The sequence below is a fragment of the Phasianus colchicus genome, chromosome 1 (genome assembly GCF_987193195.1).
Source record: "Phasianus colchicus chromosome 1, bPhaCol1.hap1.1, whole genome shotgun sequence".
Lineage (NCBI taxonomy): Eukaryota > Metazoa > Chordata > Aves > Galliformes > Phasianidae > Phasianus > Phasianus colchicus.
In genome coordinates, this window is record NC_143436.1 from 172670673 (window position 1) to 172690939 (window position 20267).

The 20267-nt window shown below is 38.7% G+C and overlaps 1 long non-coding RNA gene across 1 annotated transcript; it reads left to right on the top strand.

Annotated features, from left to right (window-relative positions):
• The first annotated feature begins 747 nt into the window (after positions 1-747).
• LOC116244086 (uncharacterized) lies at positions 748-11684 on the top strand. Its single transcript, XR_004170109.2, has 5 exons — positions 748-1684; positions 2007-2112; positions 6830-6944; positions 8397-8544; positions 10882-11684. It is a non-coding gene; the product is annotated as an uncharacterized LOC116244086 (long non-coding RNA).
• Positions 11685-20267: the final 8583 nt, after the last annotated feature.

A 20267-nucleotide genomic window follows, 5' to 3' on the forward strand; every position in this document is an offset into this window, starting at 1 on the left:
AAATGTGGCATCTCACTTATGAAGTTATAAATCTAGAACAAGTCCTGACTTCAGTACTCTTCCAGATTAATTCTGATACGGCTCAAGTAAGAAACTAGTCCAAATTTCTTAAAAGAAATCAGATGTGCTATACACACATCAAGCATCAGGAATGTCACTCTTTTTGACTTGAGTGAATGGTGACTCATTCATTTTTTCTTAATAAAATAACACATTCTGGGAATCGTATTTTTTAAAAATGATATGTGATAGAGGAAGCCATAAGTTACTACTTATGTTAGATAATGTTTCATGTGGGCAATAAAGACTTTCTTGGCTTCCAACCCGTTTTGTTTTAATGGAAATAAAAGAGATGGCTAACATTTGGAAAGCCATTTACTCTATAACTTCACTAACAGGGTAACTGTGGATATTGTTCACTGAGAAATAGTGTCTTTCTCGAATTTATGAGCATATAAAGCAAATTATGATGTCATATAGGAAATGTGCTTTGTGACATTCTATGTATAGCTAAAAAAAAATGTGTATTTTAATGATAACTATAAATTGAGCTTAATGTCAATAAAATAAAACTATCTGTTTTGTTCCAGTCCACTGTAGTATTAGCACCTGATTTAAAGTCCCTCCCATTAGAAGAAAATACAAATATTTTCAATTGTGTTATTTGCTCCAAGCTGCATATTTTGGAGGGAGGGAAGGAAGTCTCTTGCAGACAGGTTTTAAGGGGAGATGGGAAGCTGTCATTAAGTAATTCCATCCTATTCATGGTCTGAAGGATGGATGCTGTCATTATTCAGGGGACTCAAAAGGAAAGATGGAACGGCCGAAAACTGCAGCATAGGAAGTTCCGCACAAATGTGCGCGAGAACTTCTTTACAGTGAGCGTGACGGAGCACTGGAACAGGCTGCCCAGGGAGGTTGTGGAGTCTCCTTCTCTGGAGATATTCAAGACCCGCCTGGATGCCTACTTGTGTGACCTGGTGTAGGGAACCTGCTTTGGCAGGGGGGTTGGACTCGATCTCTGGAGGTCCCTTCCAACCCCTACAATTCTGTGATTCTGTGATTCTGTGAACCATACCTTTATCTTTAAGGAGGCCCGCATAGGTTTTGACACTAAAACGCTTTATCTGCATACTTGACATAGGGCTTGTGTTGCTCTCATGGTACAGACCTGTGGGACTGAGTGCAGCAGACAGAGCTGGAGGCCCTTCAACAGCTCCCTACACAGCATGTGATGAACCAGGGCCAAATTCTATTGAGGAAGACCAGCCAGAAGCCAGAGTGGGGCCAGAGACAGGGCTGGAGACAAACTACAACATATGCACAAAGTCTCCATCCAGGAGACAACCTATCTGCAATATAGGTGCAAGATAAGGCAGGACCAGGAATAGGCCTCTACGGTCACAATATGGCTCAGGCAAGATGGAGGTCCAGGCCTAAGCCTTGGAGGAGCTCCTAGGGCAGTGGGCAGGGGGTGCAGCGATGGAGGTCCTAGTCGAGGCTGGACTGGAAAATGCCCTCAGGCCTCCAAGGGAAGATGATATATAATTTTTCTGAAGATTGCCTGAAGAAGCACTGAAACCCCATTGTTCTGTTTGTGACAGGGTAGCAAGGGGCAACGGAACTTATCTTCTTAAAGACCAAAAAGTGAGCCAGGCTTACTCTGAAAATTGTCCTCTGGCTGGTAAGGACCCTTGTGGCATTGTCTCTTTTAGCTTTTAGCTGAAATGACTTAGCAAGGTGATTAATACAGATAGTGTTGAAGATTGAGATGAGAACAACTGTGGTCACCTGAAAGTGACCAGAATAAAAGAATAATGTAGAAACAGCAATGATTTCCACCCTGTCTGGGCAAAAATGGAAAGAGGAATAAAATGTGAATGTGGTTAGAAGGATCTGCAGCAAATGGAGTGTGAAATGGATTCAGGATTCCTAGGGCTCCTCTATTGTTAGCTTTAGATACTGATGGAAAATGTATCTCTGCTTTTTCCTCTTGATTTATGCAGAAGTTGACAGAAGTGCTACTAATTCAAAAGGATGCGAAGAACTAGAAACTCTAGTGATGAGCTGTCTGGGTCACAATGATGCTACATAATGGATTTCCTTGAGAAGGTCAGTTTTCTTTTTAAAAATGCCACAAGATTTTCCATTAACATTCCCTCCCTTCTCTCTCTACTCCTTCTCTTGCTAGATTAATAGGCAAATAAATCTGCAAAGTCAAATATTCACAAGTAAGAAAATGCCAAGATGAAGTTTGCTTTTGTAGGTGAGAAGAAGAAACCTCTGCTGATTTTGCCACCTGCCCTTGTACTCAAAGGCAGACAGCTTAATTGATCCCCTAACAACTGGGAAACAGCTGAGACAAACCCATAAGTGGTCTATAAGTAACTCTGCTCTTACTCCATCGTAACATCCTTGCATACAGGCTGACCACAGTTCATCCAGTATAATGAGGAAATAAATACACAAAATTTATACAGCCTACATCTTGATCACTTTCTTAATGTCTGGTTTACTAGTAGCTCATGTTAAACATGCATCAAATTATACAATTCTGAAAAGAGCAGAATGAAAACATTGTAAGATGGATGGTACGCATATCTGTGTGCCAGGGGTAACTTTTTTGTACCTCTGTGAATATACTGTCTTTATAAATATGTGGTACAAATCCCATCAAACAGAACTGCAGACCCTAGTAAACTTTCTGGTTTCTGATCTCAAAGGGAGTATATAGTATAGTATTATATGTTGTTAATTCCTGATTAAATATTTAACAAACTTGTAAATTGGGAGGACAAATTTCCTGGGCAGAAGAATGTTACTGCTATTAAAATTTTCCAAATTATTGAAGCAAATTTGATTTAGTAGTTCAGCATTCAAGCTCTATAACTGGTTTGTAGGCAGCTTGACACTTTTAGTCTGACTACAAGGTCCTTGAAACAATTAGATTAAATCTCTTCTGGGAAAGATTCAGCACGTACAGTCCTCAGTGAAAAGACAGTAGGAAGTGCTGAGCCTCAAGGCTGATAATTAACACTTTGAGGGATTGATTCTTTACCTTCGAATAAAGGTACAAATTATTTTCAGTGGCTACTTTTGTGCCTCATTTCAATCTCAAAATGAAATTATCATCCCAAAAGCTTTTCCCTATCATCATCAACAAATTATTAAATTACTTTAGAATCTACAAACAGTTGATTGATTATCAGTAATAAAGGTGTTGTTTTTTTTTAATGGTATAGCAAATTTTCCTTCTTATTGTTAGCAGCAAAAGTAAATGCTTTAACACATTAAAGGAGGTATCTGTCATGTTCAGATGTGGATCTTTGCAGTACAAATAGCCACATCCAAACCAGTTTTTTAGGTGGTCAAAGGAAATGAAGCCAGTAAATGAAAATGAGGGTGAGACTTATATCTTCTTAAAGGAGATGCCTACATATGTGTAGATGAACATCAGTAGTTAGATCTCCACTGACTACTTCAGTAACTTAAATGTCTTAGATACAGATGACCGTGGCACTTGGTTGGATCCCATACATGCTTTCTTTAAGACACTGTCTTACATAAGGCATTGTGTCCTAGGGCTTTATCTTTTTCACAAGACATTGTTAAATCAGGGAGGGCTTTATGGATATGCAAACATATTAGTGGCAGAAAAAGATAGGTGTTCCTGTCTTTGCATAGGTTACATCTACTTTTATGCAAAAAATCCAACCCAGTTTTAACCATTTATAAATTAGCACTTAGGCAACATTAAACACCTTACCTCCCTCTGTGGAAATAGACACTCATAGTGGGTATTTTTCCTTTCTCTTTTAAAAACTTGGTGAGCAGTGCCTGATCAGTAGGAGATGAGAAAGAATGATAGGTTCAATCATCTGAGCTCTCTATGGCAAAGGCAATTCTGCATTTGTAGTCATACCCAGCCAAAGTGGAGGCATACTACTGATACTGGTGTCCACATTATCTGAACAGGAATGTCTCTCAGGCCAGACCAATGCCTCAGGCAAATTTTTCTTCAAACAGTGCAGTGGGGCCACTGGTCCTTTTATCGATCTTCTGTTAGCATTCCTAAAAACAGGTAAAAGTAATAAGCCCAAACTTACCAAGTAAAACATTGCTGTGGTTTTGCCACTTTTTCAGAAGAGTGCTGCCTGATTCTGCAAGATCCTTTACTAAAATAATACACTAAATATCAAATTTAGCAATTTTATCTTAATAACTGCTGTCACTGACAATGTCAGATTAAATGCAATTTTCAGTTCTTCCTATTTTAATGTGGCATTTGCAGCTTACAAATCTTTAAGTGGACTGAATGCAGCTACCTCACCATAGTATTTTCCAAATGTGCTACTGAGTCTATTTGGCATCATATTGAAATGTCTACTCTTTCTCTAGTTAACATCTAAGACAAGTCTGAACTGTGGGAGGAATGTCAATAACAGATGAATGCTGTAGCTCAGCAGTCCTACAAAAAGTGTTTACAGAAGAAAGTTTTTCCTTTTTATATGGAGTGAACTTTAGCATTGTATTTTCACCTTTATCTCTTACCTGTCTAATACTCAGTCATTAGCCATCAAAGCTGGTAAGGTCCAATCACTTGACTGCAAAATTAAAAACCAAACAAATAAAAAAAAACAAAAAACCCACAGAATACTCATGCAAGCCCTTGAGTGAAACAGAAGATTCTAATTACAGTAAAGAAATTTAAAACACCTTCCTTCTCTGCAGCCTCTATTTTGCTTGAACTATTTGTGTTAACTGTAGATTCCATCTTCTTCAGGAATATCCTGTTTTTCTCCAGTTCTGGCTTTAAGAACTGTGTTATAAAAGTAGGTGGCAAACATTTGAAATGGTAAACCATTGCATTTTGGAGAAATGTAAAGTCTGACTATCTGAACTGTTTGCTGGACAGAGTAAGCACCTACATGGAGGAAAAAACAGACAAATATTTTGAAAATATTATAAAAAATATAAAGCTCACATTAAAGTTTTGATCTGTGTGTGTAATCATTTTGAGCTGTTTCTTTTTTCATTTTTCACATTTTTTACAAAAGAATCTCATTAATCTCAGTGCTGTCATTAAACACTTTGATCTTACAAATGTAGATAAGGTGATTAATCATGTAGAGTAATTCATATAGCTGAAACATCACTTTTCATATGTTAAAATTCATAAAGTAATGCAATTCATAATAGGTAGATGAATAGAATCTATCGGTTTTAATACTTTGTTGTCTAGGGACCAAGGAAAGCTCTACGTAGCTTGTCTGGCATTGCTTTACTCAGATGACATAAACCTACATATCTGTCTTAGTGATAATTTCACCCTTTCCACTTCAGAAAGAAAACCAAAAAGTACAAAAACGTAAACAGTGCTGTTAGAGTTCCTTTTGTTCTACAAATATGCTCATATGTACATGGATAACCTCTTTACACTCACCTCACTTTACTTCTCTTAGCAGGTTCCCACAGTTACTAAATTCACATCTCTTTTTCTTCACTGTTTTTGTGTGTTTTGACTTCTCTTTCTTAACTGAGTTCCATTTTCTCCATTTTGTTTGCTTGCTTGGAGAAAACAAATACATAAATGAATAACTGCCCTTTGTTTGCTTTCCCAAATCTTATTTTTAGAATATCAACTAGAAAGTTAATATTTTCCAAGCATTTCAAATAGGTTCCCTAGTAAGAAGGAAAAAATAAGCCAGGTCTTGTTTTTATTAGGATATTGTTTGTAGTAGCTTTTTCAGTATTAAAATTTCACATTATATCTTCTGGGGAGAAAAGTGGTAAAAGAAGTTAGCTCCTGAACATTGACTAGACTCTATACTCTCAGCTATCAGAGTAGCATTATGACAGCTGCCCATTGCACTCCTTCCTCAGTAGAGACCTGCAAGCACGTACAAACACAATCACATTTTTCTGCTTCTACACGTTTGATAAAGCAATGAGATTTTCTAAATACAGCACTTTGAAGTATCTGAATATAGTTCATTCCAAGGCATTTACTTGCGTAGGGCAATAATAGCTAGATCTATATTTAAAATCTTCATCTGCGTGCCAACTCATACCATGGGTATGTTTTCACATTGCACACACACTGAACTCTACAGAAGAGTCAAGGATGTTATCTGGGAAAGAAAAAGTGAGGCAGCTGCCCAGATGCTCTCAGCTAAACAGAGAAGCTGATGAGTGCTTTTTGCAATGTGCTATTTTGAGAATTACAGTTCAGAGTAAATGAAAAGATAAATAGAAGAGACACTGACAGTAGTGTCAGGGATGTTGGTCCCAAATGTAATTACCGTTATCATTCCTTATGAAATTCTGTAACAGTAAATTCTTATTCATCATTTTCAAAAGAAATTCTTATTGCTGAGAAATGAGAAATTCAGATTTTTTCAATATATTAGCACAGCCTCCATTTGAATGACGTGAAATGTGAAGTGTCTTCAACTAAAGCTAGTGAGAAATTTAATCCAGAAGTATGCGTGCTACTTGAATGACCAGGTGAAAATTATCTGATTACTTCTGATGAAGAACAGCATGGCTGCCTGCTAACTATGCCAGATCTCATAATCACATTATAGAAGGAAAGGAAAATGCATGTGCCTCCCACAGTTTTGATGCTAACAGCACAGGTACACAATGTGCAAGCTATCTAGGTTCTCAGAAGTCAGATCTTCATTTAAACAAGTGTACTGGACAGGTGACATGGAAAATGAGTCTTGCAGTGAGACAGTGTCTTTCTCATTGACCACTATGGAGTTCAGTGTGATTTAACATCTTCATAACACTGATTTTACGTGCAATATGGTGTTTTTACTCATAGGCTGTCCACAGTGCCAGCAGGGAAGGGGCACAGCATAGATGCCAATGGTTGTTTCCTGCAAAGAAGAGCAACACAGAGCCAAGACAGAAGGCAATCTCTGCTGCATGCTGATCAGGTATAAGATATACTATCAGAAGAAGCCCTAACTGCAGTTTAGTGGTGCCACTGTTTCTCTCGGTAGCCTGGATCAAGTTACGCTCTCTTTCAACTCAAAGTATTAGTTTCTTTATCCATTAAAAAGAAGGATTTCTCTGGTTCCTGAAGATAGTTGAAGCATTAATGACTCACTTCAGTGAACTGTGCTTTGGAAGTGCAAAATAGCTACTTAAATTATTTTTTCCCCAGGAGAAGTAAAGGCACCTAGTTTTCATCAACTCATGGCTAGCACAGGAAAGCACTGCCTGGATCAGTAATTTCATTGGGTGCCTGTGACCCACTAAGCCACAGTAAGACATCTGTAGCTGTTCCATGAGCCATGGCGTACTTTAATTAAGTTTGCTGATAAGCACAGACTACGTTCTCTGAAATGTGAGGGTTGGCAATGTCTGATAGGCCAAATTCCCCAGGACAGGAAGGCTTCTGCAGACAGGAAAATGCAGAGGCTATGCCTACATGTGCACTGTATGGCTTTATGCTGCCGTTTTGGAATTTGCCTGGTATTTGACTGTCTGCTGGTAACACATGGGTGATGACATGTACTCCATTCCTGATGTGAAAATTACAAAAAAAAATGAACAAGACAAAAAGGAATGTCTTATAAGCTGTGGGGTCAGTCAGTGAAAAGAGATGTGCATTTTAGAAGTTGCTACTGGAAGTGAATCATTCCCTGAATTCCATGTCTTAACATGTCTGTCAGACACACAGTGAATTTTTACACATAATTTTGTTATCCAGCAAATGTTACACACTTTGGAAAACTCACAAAAGAAGGTGTCATTTTCTAAAGAAATAGCTAGCACATGCTGTGACAAAACAGGATTCCCTAAAATAAGAATAAACTGAATAACACATTTGAAATAATCTCTGTACCTTAATCACAGGAAAAAGAATCACTACAAATTCTGACTGAGGCCAAATATGAACTTTTCCATGCTTCCATTTTGAGATACTGTACACCCAATAAACCAGAGGAGTACTTTGAGCATGTTCAAACACTCAATTTTTAACCCTCAGCCTTTGATATATCTCAAGCTTGGAGAAAAGTTCCTCTCTAGAATAAATTCACATACAGAACTGTAAGCAGATTAAATACACTTTGTTTTCCCAGCCCCAAGAAAGCCTGATAACAAAAACATAATGTAATCTTTAATGAAGGGAGATGTTCTATAACACGTATCCAGTGCCTTATCCTCAAAGGAGATGTTCACTTTCAGTGTGTCTAAGCAGATCTAGGACATAACCAGGAAAAAAATAACAATTAAAAAAAAAAGATATCTGACATTCTGCTTTTCCTCCTCTCCTCTTCCACTCCCTATCTTCTGATCCTCCCTCCCACTCAGTAAAATGTAGGTTTAGCCATAATAGTTAAGATTAGCTAATTAGCTAAGTCTCAGATTTTCACTTCCAGAATGTAATTGGAGAAGGATTTCTCGCAGTCCACCTCTGAAATGAAACACGATACAACCCTTCCAGTTTCTGATCGCAGGACTGACCAGCATACATGCCTTCATCATGGAGACAGATGAATTCTACCTCCCTCTGGTCCTTCAGTGTTGGTGAGCATTAAAAAGTCACTCCTTGTGTACTCCTCCCCATTACTGTGCCTTGTTTAAGAGTGCAAACTGATACAGCCTTTCCACAAGGCATCCTGCCTTCCTACACCCCTGGAGATTGTCCAGGGACCTGAAGAAGATTAGAAGGACAAAGCAGTGTGACTCCTCCATGAGCCACAGCAAAATGAGTCTGTAGCCAGGACAGATCATCTATAGGTTTTAGCAGGCAGATTCAACACTGAAGAACAGCTCTTTCTGTTTCCCATTGATGACAAAGCCTCCACATTCACCTAAATGATTTGTTCTGTCCCAACCTCACCGAGGTCCTACAAATTCATCCTCCACACGGTCAGGATAGAAACAAAGATGAGTTTGAGAAGTTTGTTTAGTCTAGGGAGAGAAGAACATAAGAAGACATGATAACCATTGTCAAACATATTACAAGATATTAAAAAAAAAAAAAAAAAAGGAATAAATCATTTTTCATATCCAGTGGGAAGATAACGGCTAATGGGTTTACTTTGCAGCTATGGAGACAAAAACATTAGCGAGGAAAAAAGCTAACTGGTAACAGAAGAAAGCACAGAAATATATTGCTAAAGATGAAGGGGGTTTCCATCATGGTTTTTAAAGGTAGGGTAGAAAAATGTCAGAGTACATTTTTCTATGTATGTCAGAAATTGTACAGAAAAAGCTGTGCTTTCCTTGAGGCTGGGAGAGAGACTGTAACAGCTTTCAGTGTCCCTTCCTAATCAGCTGTCTACAAGTCAACAAATTAAAAGTAGCCATAAATATTCTGAAAAATCATTTTGCTAGCAAAGTTTCACATATGTATCTTGCAAAGAACCGCCATCAAAGATGATGAAGCATTTTCTTTCTTAGTACATCGCAGATGTGCTGCTGGTGCAGGAACTGATTCTGTCTTTCTTACTTTCATTACACAAATGATGCTAGAATGAAAATTAGAAAGTAAACTTTTGGGCCAAATTTCCGGCAGGTACAAATTGGCCTGGCTCCAGTCACACTCCATGGACTTATACTGGGTTTTGTTTACATGCTGGGGCCTGGTCATTTGACTTATATTCTCCTCTTCACTTCACTAGCCTTTGAATTTTGTCCTTGAGTGAGTCTGACTCTTCGCTCAGAGGGTGAAGGATCTGCACAAACAAGCCAAAGTGCTTCAGGATGGCTTGAACTGTGCAAAGCATTCATAGTTGTGTCTAATTAAGCAAATACAGGGAGCCAGAAGAAAAAGGACAAGAACAGTTAAATCCAGGAAGAGGTCAAACCCATTGGTAATTAGCGGGATAATGGATCAAAGAACTCCACTTTGCACAGGAAATATTGAGCACCTCGTCTTTATAGCTGAATCTGATAAAACTTGGGTTATACATTTTCTACTAAATGAACCGGAGGCAGCTACAAACAGGAGGCTATTGTTTAACCTCTGTGGGAATTTCAGTCAGGTTACTGCATGCTTGATGTGCTACAGAAGAGCAGCCCTTATGCCACATGTTGATGTAGGTCTAATGATCTCTTATCTTGACATTCACAGTGGTTACACCAAAAGCAAAGAAAAATGAAAGCCTTTTAACTGGATTTGCCTCTAAAAACACTACCTCTAGTTTTCTCTCTCTCTCTCTTCTTTTCATTTTCTTTATAATTTGTCTATGGTTTAACCTATAAATATAGCCAGTGCTTTATTTTAACAGATTTATTTTTTGAAAGATGTAATGTGCTGGTTTTGTATTACACCCTTTAAAAACTTAATCAGAAAACTCTGTTCAGACAGAAAACATCAGAAATAAAAGTGAAAAGAGGAAAGATCTTCAGTGCTCTTGTGACATTAATCCCTAAAAATTACCTCTCTGCAAGTAATGCGTTATTCCAGGCCTGTCCCTACTGAGGCTGTAGTTTCAGTTCTTTGTAGTAGCATAGTTAAGTGAACAACACACACTTTGTATTTGCTGGAAGTATTTAAAAGTATGAACCCTTTAAGATTTTGTAGTGAAGAAATCAGTAACCAAATATTAGGTATTAAAAAAATATATCAGTTTGTTTACAGTTACTATTCAACAGATAGAACATTATATATTTTTCTGCTGATTGTAGAAGAAAAGATGCTTTTATGTTTCTCTCTGAAACACTGCTGGATGTATCCTAACAGATGACTTCATTGTAAATTCTCTGCACTTCTTTAATTGTCAGTGGTGCGCAGGTTCTTCCCCAGGTAAGTAAGCAGACCTGAAATTTGGCTCTTCCTCAGGCCTTTTCTGGGAGCATTCTGCCTCTATGCATAGATTATACAGAATAATGTTTTGTTTTTCCTTTTAAACACAGGCAGACTTTCATTTTTGGCTCCAGCATGAGACATATGACTGGGATCAGGAGCCGTCCGAACATTCAGAACAGAAGTCATCTCCATCAGGAACAAATTAATTGTGGAAGACACATTCCCCTCTTGCTGCTCCCTCCTTGTAGGATGCATACCACCACTGCAACTTTTTTTTGAGTTCATAATGTGCTGCTTTCTGGATACTGAAAAAGTGTACAGGGCTCCAGTCTTGATTTCCTTTGCCTGCACAATCTGGACCTGCCTTAACAGAATCAGAATTGGAATGAAGGCAGTGCTGCAAGCAGCCCTCTGACCGTACTCAGCATCTTCACAAGCTCCTCTGCTTCTTCACTATGGAATAAAAGCTTCCTATGTTTTGTGGCCATTAAACTGAAGTGGAGCACAGTTTCTAATCAACGGTGACAAAAAAGAGAAAAGGAATGGAAGGGATCACAAAAGTCAATTACCACAAAAGCCTCCATAGCAACAAAACTGGCTAGTTCTTTTCTTTTAAGCCTCCTTATAAATGCCATAAGCACAAAGCATCCAGGCCTCCCTACAGCTCATCGGTGCCAAGTGGATTAGGCTGGCAGAGACTGTGCTGGTTTAATCCCCTTTAATGCCTTGCACCTTCAGTCTGATGAGCAGCCAGGTCCTTTAGCACCAGTTCCACACTGAGCTCATCAGCCATAATGGTTTATCGTTATCATCATCAATAGGGAGCTGCTTTGCCTTGTGTTCCAGTCCTTCACCCCATTTAAAAGAATTTAAGAAAAACGTAAGTTTTAACTGAAGTTTTCCTGTAACTACTGGCTTGGCAGCAAGTTGCCTAGTGAAAGGCAATAGCATTTATGCATATTGCCCCTGAAAAATGTAAATGAAAACCTGGAAACAGAAAGCTGTTTCCTGGCAAGAGTACTTTTCACATTCATTGGCATTCATTCATCTCTGAAGTAGATCTCACTGAAATTCAACACCAGACAGTGTTTCCCAGGCTTTTTTATACCCAGGGTAGGACAGGTTGGGTCATAACTTACGATTTTGAAGAAGCAGGAGAGAATGGTGGGGGTAAGGGTCCCTGTCTCACACACACAACAAAGGCCATTTCCATAGAACTTTTTATTCCTACTATTAGGCCCGAAGTGAAAATGGCAAATTACAGGAAGGGCAGAAGGAATTCTGGTAAATCTGAAGATCTATCCCCTTCCCTGCAGTGCTAGAATTTAGCGTGGCACTAAGCCTGTTATGGGAAAAGGGATAAACTGTTTACCACTCAGCTGGACTCCTGCAAACCATAATTGCAAAAGCACAGGCAGTTCAGTCCACAATTGATTTCCACTGTTTTTTTTTTTGTTTTTTTTTTTGTAGGAACTATGTGTTCCATAGTACGTATTGGCATGTTGGAATACAACATTTATTGTAACGCGGTAATTGACCATCACTCCTGCTAGTCTCAAAATCTTCCATGCTTAGCTAACTCTGTATTTTGCTGTAAGAAATTATGCCCCAAGAGGACATTTCAGGCTTCATGGGTGGCAGTAATAGGAAAAGAGTTTCCACAGACAAGGCATTAGGAGTCACTTTTTCCCAGTTGCTTCAAAGGACTTCTTTGAGGAAGCCCAGCCTACAATTGTCCTACTACTGTCAGTATCACCCACAGGGGCAAAAACGTGATAACAAGAGTGGGAAACAGGCAGATGCATTCTGGCAGACAAATGCCAGTTGCACAGAGTGTAAACGTGGTGAATTTGTCTGATCATTTTAAATTGTCCTATTACCAACATCTGATGACAATGACATTTGTAACACTATTCACACAAAAAGATATGGATAACTTCTGCAAAATATATGAATCATAATCATAGAATGGTTTGGTTTGGAAGGGACATTTAAGATCATCTAGTTCCAACCCCCTGCTATCGGCAGGGACATCTCCCATTAGACCAGTTTGCTCAAAGCCCCATACAGCCTGGCCTTGAATGCTTCCAGGGAGGGGGCATCCACATCCTGTCAGGGCAACCTGTTCCAGTGTCTCACCACCCTCACAGTAAAGAATTTCTTTCTGATATCTAGTTTAAATCTCCCCTCTTCCACTTTAAAGCCATTTCTCCTCGTTCTGTTACTACATGCCCTTATAAAAAGTCCCTCCCCAGTTTTCCTGTAGCTTCAGGTAGTGGAAGGCCACTGTAACGTCCTGTAACTTCCCTTCTCCAGGCTCAAGAGCCCCAGCTTTCTCAACCTGTCCTTGTACAGGAGGTGCTCCAGCCTTCTGATCACCTTCATGGTCATCCTCTGGACCCGCTGCAAAAGCTCAATGTCCTTCTTGTGTTGAAGGCCTCAGAATGGGGTGGGGTCTCACAAGAGCAGAGTAGAGGGGCAGAATCACCTCCCTTGACCCGCTGGTCACATTTCTCTTCATCCAACCCAGGATACTGTTGGCCTTCTGGAATGCAAGATCACACTGCTGGCTCATGTTGAGTCTTTCATCAACCAACACCTCCAAATCCTTCTCCTCAGGGTTGCTCTCAAGCCATACTCCACCCAGCCTGTATTTGTGTTTGTGATTGCCCCAGTCCAGATGCAACTTTTGGTACTAGTTGTCAGAGGAAACAAGTAAACAGTTGTTATCATAAAAGAATGAGAACCACCCTAGGATATGTAAAATTTAACAAGCTTAAACCCAGTTCTCTCTTGCAGCAATAATAGATATTTATAATGACTCTCAAAGTCAGTTACTTTTTTTTTTAACAATCCTTATACTGATTTTGAGAGCAAGCTCATTAACACTCATTCCTACCATTCACCTGCTAGATAGTTCTGCGTGGCTGTCAGTACTTAAAATCCCAGACAGTATCTGGCAAATTATTTTACGGAAGACATCAGAAGAAAGGAAAGTTTCACCACTATAATACATGGAAATATTTTTGTTCACTATTGCATGCCTTACTCAGGCCTGGGGTTGGGCAGTGCTGCAGCTGTCCTGCATACCAGCCCAACCCATGCCAGAGGCATTTCTGTTGGACTGTGGCTTTGCTGATTGTAGGGGACAGAGACATAAGAAGCTGGGCTTCAGTGGGCAGAGGGGTTGACAGCTGACAGTGAAAATCATGCTGGAGATACTAGGCTGTTGTTATTGGAACATTGTTGTCTTAGTTCTATCTATTCTCAATGCCAATTTTCCACTAGTTTAGGGGTTAGGATTCCATTCAACTAACTGTAGTTTTTCAAAGACCAGTTACCTAGGCTAAGTCATGCCTATGGTTCCTAATAATCAGTAGACATAATTAATCTCTCTGCTACTAAGAAACACTAAACCAGAGGAATTTCTATTTATTTAATAGAGAAACAACAACTAACACTATGAGTGGGACCAACACATGCACCAAAACACCTGTATTCTTGTGTCTATATATCATTTCTATACACAGTGGGAGTCTAAGCCCCCAGCGTAATTGAGGACAATCAAATCAATGCAGTCACTGAGGCCTCAGGAACATGCAAATTCATCCTGAAATAGTGACCGCACAGCTGAATGACTCAAGGTTGCACTGACATTAGCAGCTATATCCCCCCTTTCTGGAAAGGGAGTTTGGAAATATTAACTTGGAAATTAATTTGGAAATATTCACTTGCAGGAACTATCTACCCTATTCTTTGAGCTTGTTATCATCACAAAGGCTTTAACTTGAAAGTGTCTGAAGTCATATTACATGAATCTGATTCATTCTAGTGCAACAAAAAAATTATTAAGTTGTACTGTCACTACATGTTTGAGAGTGAGAGACGCATTTTGCATGATTACAAGTTGGTGTCCTTGCTTTTGAGAATGAGAAAAAGCAAGGCCAGCCAAATTCCCTTAGTCTCAAATAAATTTTCCTCATGGACACTCAGTGTCATCTATGACATGGCCTGAGTGAATATCCAGTGGGGGGGAAAAAAAAAATTAACTTCACACAGCTGTGGATGAGATTCTCAATTTATAAGCGTGACATATAGCAAATCAAAGTATTTGTTGCCTCAGAAACTCAGATAAGTTTCTAAGAAGGGACTGGATGGGAATGTTAGTTTGAAGGACAAGTTATCTTGCATCAGCTTTATTTTTCTGCCCCACAGGACTCTCAGCCATAAAACAAGAAGGACATAAAACATAGAATGGATCTCTTCTGTGTTTATTGAAATCTGATGGCTTTGTTAATAAATCTCTCTTTAGAATGGAAATGAAGACAGTCAGCATGGTCTGTAATTAGCATGATCTCAATCTTCCCCAAAGCTATGGGTTTGTTTGTGGTTTATTTTAAGTGATATTTCTATGGACTGTTTGAAGACAAATTTAACAGTGTAAGGGTATGTGTACTACTACATTAGCTTCAGCTTTTACTTTGGGCATATGACTCTGAGCTCTTATAGAATATCTCTTACACTTTCCTCAGTTCACAGTAGAAATAGAGATTCTCTGCAAACAACACACTTCTTCTGTGCTCCAGGATTTGCTACTGAAGAAAAGCTTTACTGTTATACAGAAATGAAAATGTGTTTAGATGGAAAGAAATTCATGATTCGGAGCTAATGGAAACTACTTCAAATAGCTAAGAGATAAAATAAATATTAACTTCATGTTCTAAACTGATTTAAATATTTGCCATAATTGCTTTAATGCTGCATGGTTTTCACCGATGAGTTTCAATATGTTTGTGAGCTTCCACATAAGATCTGAATAGTCAGAGCAGGTGAACCAGATGCTGAGTTCCATCTTTCTGACATGTAGCCCAACACTGTTATGGGTCAGATAAAACTGGACGTTTTGGGCATGGAAACTCATTTTACAAAGTGGCAACAGTTTACAGCAAGTAAAGAGAAAATAACTTATTTTCTTATTCTGCAATGAAAGTCTAGATATGGCTCTGAGGGACATGCTTAGTGGGCATTGTGGTGATGGGTTGATGCTTGGACTAGATGATCTTGGATGTCTTTTCCATCCCTAAAGATTCTACGATTCTATGATTCTGTGACTTTGAGGTGACATGAAAGAAGGTTTGACCAGAATGAGGCACAGCTCACTCATTAAGGCTCTTTCAATCAGCTCCACTCTGCGTTTGTGGTCCTCCTTTGGGCCTGCAGTTGGGCTGCCATTTTTGAAGAGCAGGAGGCTGTCAGTTGATGGTGGTCTTTGAGCATGGGGCTGAGCAATATCTCAGATTTGGTGGCTCCAGCACTGAGCTCCTCTCCTCTCCATCCCCAAAGTTTTTGGCAGGGCTTCAGGGGAAGCCAAGCAATTGGCAGAGCAGCTGTAGCTGCAGCCCAGGGCACTGAGCATATAGAAGTACTGATGTCGAGCTGCCCAAACAGCAGTCAGCCCAGGCTGTGGGGGAGGTGGAAATGGGAATTAATTGTGGATCTGGAGCTCAGTGTGCACGCATGAATGCTCAGACCTGAACGACTTCTACAACTGCATTTCAGAGCATGTCAAGTGAGAAAGGCTTTTCCTCCACGCTTCCAATAGACTTGCATGTTTTTATTATCATCTGACAACTCAGTTACAGTTTGCAACTGAAAAATCTTTGCATTACATTGCAGAGAGATGGCACCTGAATGAAACAATTAGCCCCGTTCTATAAAATAGTCACATTCCACTGAATGGTTTTAATCACAAAATTCATGAAACTAGGTTGTTTCTGATAAGTCTCTCCTGAAAAAATACTCTTCTCCAAGAAAGGAGCGCGTTTAAAGTGGAAGAAATAGATGAGAGGACATGTATAAAATCAGACTGTGATTAATTTATTTGCTGTCAGTTTTTTGCATACTTTTTCCTCAAAGAAATTTTCAAGGGGGAAAAAAAGGGTTGGGGTTGTGTCAAGAAATGTTCCTGTTCAAGCATCCACAGAGAGTGTGCAACAACAAAAAAAAAAAAAAGAAAAGAAAAAAACCACTCACAGTTTTCCTTTGTTCACCCATGTTAAGATTACATCTTAGAAAACTGGCTTTTCTGCTTTCCAAACAACCACTCTCAGAGTACGTGTTTTAAACAGAGCTCCCTGAACTGCTTTAAGTAATGTCCAAGTTGACATTTGTGTGACTGCAGATTTTCATTAATTTTGTATATGGGCTGAAAGAAAGCAATCCAAAGAATGTCTGGGCGTGCTTCAAGCTCGCCTCTGTTTCTCATGTTTTCCATGTTGCATTCTCCTAAATCAAACATAACATAGTTCACATGCCAGTTCATTAGACTTCTGAAAAGCCTTAAAAGCAGAATTTCAATATATGAGGCCTGCCCTCACCATCTCCCACCTCCTCCCATGCAGGCCCAGTAGAATACAGAAATAGAGGCAGAAACAATGAAAAATACAGCTTCCTGGGAATTCATGAAAAACTTCTTTATTTGACTGTAGGACTATGGACTATGGAGGTTTATGAACTCATTCATTAAGATATATGAAGAGAGTTAGAACAATCATTTTGTATAGCAAACTTCCATGGGCAGGGTTTGAAGGAAAGATGAACTCTTTTTGGTCAAAGAACCTGACAATTAGAGAACTTGTGTGGCTGTATTCTTTACCTACACAAACTCTGCTCTCCCTTCCATTTTCCCTCTTTTCATGTAGATCTGCCCGACAGACTCATATGTTTAGTTCCTTTCATGATAGCCTTTTTCTCACATGTTCCAGCCTGTGAAAAGAATGGGAAAGCCACATAAACAGTGAAAAATGCCAATTGTTTCTTTATCCAAAAGGGAGCTCTTTTACCAGAATGTAAGACCCATGACCAAGCCATGCAAATGACTTACTACAAGAATGGACAACTTTCCCTACAATGTACTCAGGTCCCATGCAATAAAGAAACTTTCTTTCTTGAACCAATCAAGAATATATGTATTCAAAAGACAAAAACAAACAAACAAACAAACAAAAAAACCAACAGTTTCCCCAAAATTTCCCCCTGCCAACTTTTTTTTTTTTTTTTTAGCACAGAATAACACCCAAGGCCCAGCCTCCAGGATTTATCAGTTTTCTAGAAACCAACATAAAACAATGCCTTAAGATGCCTAAATCACAAATGTATGGTAGATAGAAAGACAGATTTATACTTCTTGGTGATAATGAAGCTGATACCTATCCAGGTGCTTCTATCACACCAAATTAGATTCTGGCCTCAACCATTTTATACTAGTTGTACAACCAGTTACCATCATAAGAGCAATTGATTCCAGTACTGGCAGCACTAAGCACAGGAGCAATCAACTGGGAGATATATTTAATACTCAACAGCTTTGTATTAAAACACTCTGAATTGGTATCATCTGCTTACTTGTTACTACAGCTTTAGGGTGTTCTTCTCTCACACTGTCAAGGTTTTCTTTCCACATACAAAATTAAGTAATCACTGTATTTTAAATTGGATTTTGAATTGTAGAAACAAAGGCTCTGAAACAGTACAGTCATCAACTAGCATTACGTAGTTGTATAAAAAAGTTGCAGAAATGGGAAACTATTCATATAAATACAAATATAATATTTCTAATTAAGAAAATGAAGAAAAAAAGCCCAGTGATGATTAATTAACTGTTTAATCTTTCCTTATTGTGGTCTATTCTGCTCTAGCTAACTGAAGCCTGTCACAAACATTAGTCACAGACAGCAAGGAATATATGTCAGAACTGGCGTCCATGGCAGACCATGGCATCTCCCACGATATGAAATGCTTTTTTGCCACTGACTTAAAAGCTCATCCACACTTACTGATGTGACTGGCTGCTTGCAATGGTGGAAGCTAACACAGAAATAGAAATTAATAGAATGGTCACATAATGTGGAAGTAGACTCTGCAACTGAGATCATGTCTGAGCTACTTACTGTTATTACACTCTGGGAAGGAGAAAAACAGTTTGACCCCAAACATGGGCAAAATGAAACACATGCTACCCATAAAGTTGGTACCATTTTTACTGACAAGTTTCTGCATGTAGAACCATTATCTCTGCTTCACTGTACTGTGCTTTGTGTATGAGTCTCAGTTTTTTTGAGAATGCACTGGGTAATCAAAATAGATGCCAATCATATCACCTGGAATCAAAGTAGAATTTATTTAGCAGTGATGCAAAAATATGCTGAACACATTAAATTAACTTACTCTGAACAATGATGCTTTTTAAATACTGAATATGATACTTCATTGAAATAAGGAAATTCTTTAACAGCTCTACTATTTCTCTTCTTTATTTCAGAGTTTCTGACTACTTCTTTCTTAGATTCCTGCTGTCTTCTTTCTAAAGACAGATTTTAAAACAATATTTCATATTAGATGTTTCTTAAGGAGAATGAAAAACTTAAATTCTTGTTGTCATGATTTCTTAGGATTTCCCACAGAGTGAAAACGTGAATTAACTTTTGGCTACTTAAATCTGCAGTTTTTAATTCTGGTGGAACAACAGATTAAAGTAACAGGTTCAATTTCAGATGCTCAGTCCTCTAAGAAACCACACACCCAATCTGGCTGGATTGCACTGTGCTTGTGCCATGCACAGAGGGAGGAAGAAGCATAGTGTTGTTTGTCCCAGTTTCTCAGATATTTAAGCAATAGAGAGGCCTACTGTGCTGTGGAAAATCCCATGGCCATGAAAAAGATTCATGTTTCTTAAGGGTAACAAGTGGGCTTCTTAGCCCAAGATTTTTATGCTAAAACAGAACAAGTAATGCCTGCAAAGCCCAGCAGCAGCTGACATTTGCTGGGATGCCTGCAGAAGGAAGGTGCTGAAAAGAAATTCAAATCATTCTTGTGCAATTTTATATACACTAAGTACATCAGTGTGTCAGTTCAGAACTTCACATAATTGAATTGTAATAGTATCATAATATTATAATTTTTTTATTCCTCATGTTAATACACAAATGTATAGCTTATTATAGTAAGCGTAATTCCTGGTATTTTAAGATTTGCCTAGATTATTTATGATTTATCTCAGCTTTCTAAAAAGCAAATGCCAAGAAGTTAGAGAAGCAATTATTTTTATATACTAATCTTAACTGTAAAAAAAAAAAAAGTACAGCTTTTGTTTATCTATTTGACCATGTAAGTGTGCTGCAACTGAATGTAATCCAGGTACAAGACTGCGTATAAACTCAAAACCCCAGAGAAACGCTAAGCAAAAAGTCTCACTGGGCAGATGACAACATGTTTTGCTCAGGTCTCTAGTCTGGGTAATCAAGGGACCATGACTGAGATCATATAAAGCTGCACACTGCCCACAGGTAAAGAACCAACCAACATTTCCCATGCTTTTTCCAACTCTCCAAAACACCCTTGCCATATGATCAGGTGGAAGAATGTCCTTATTTCCAAAGCAACAGCTTCAGTGAATTTGTATGTAATGAACAACAAATAGAATACTCATGTGAGC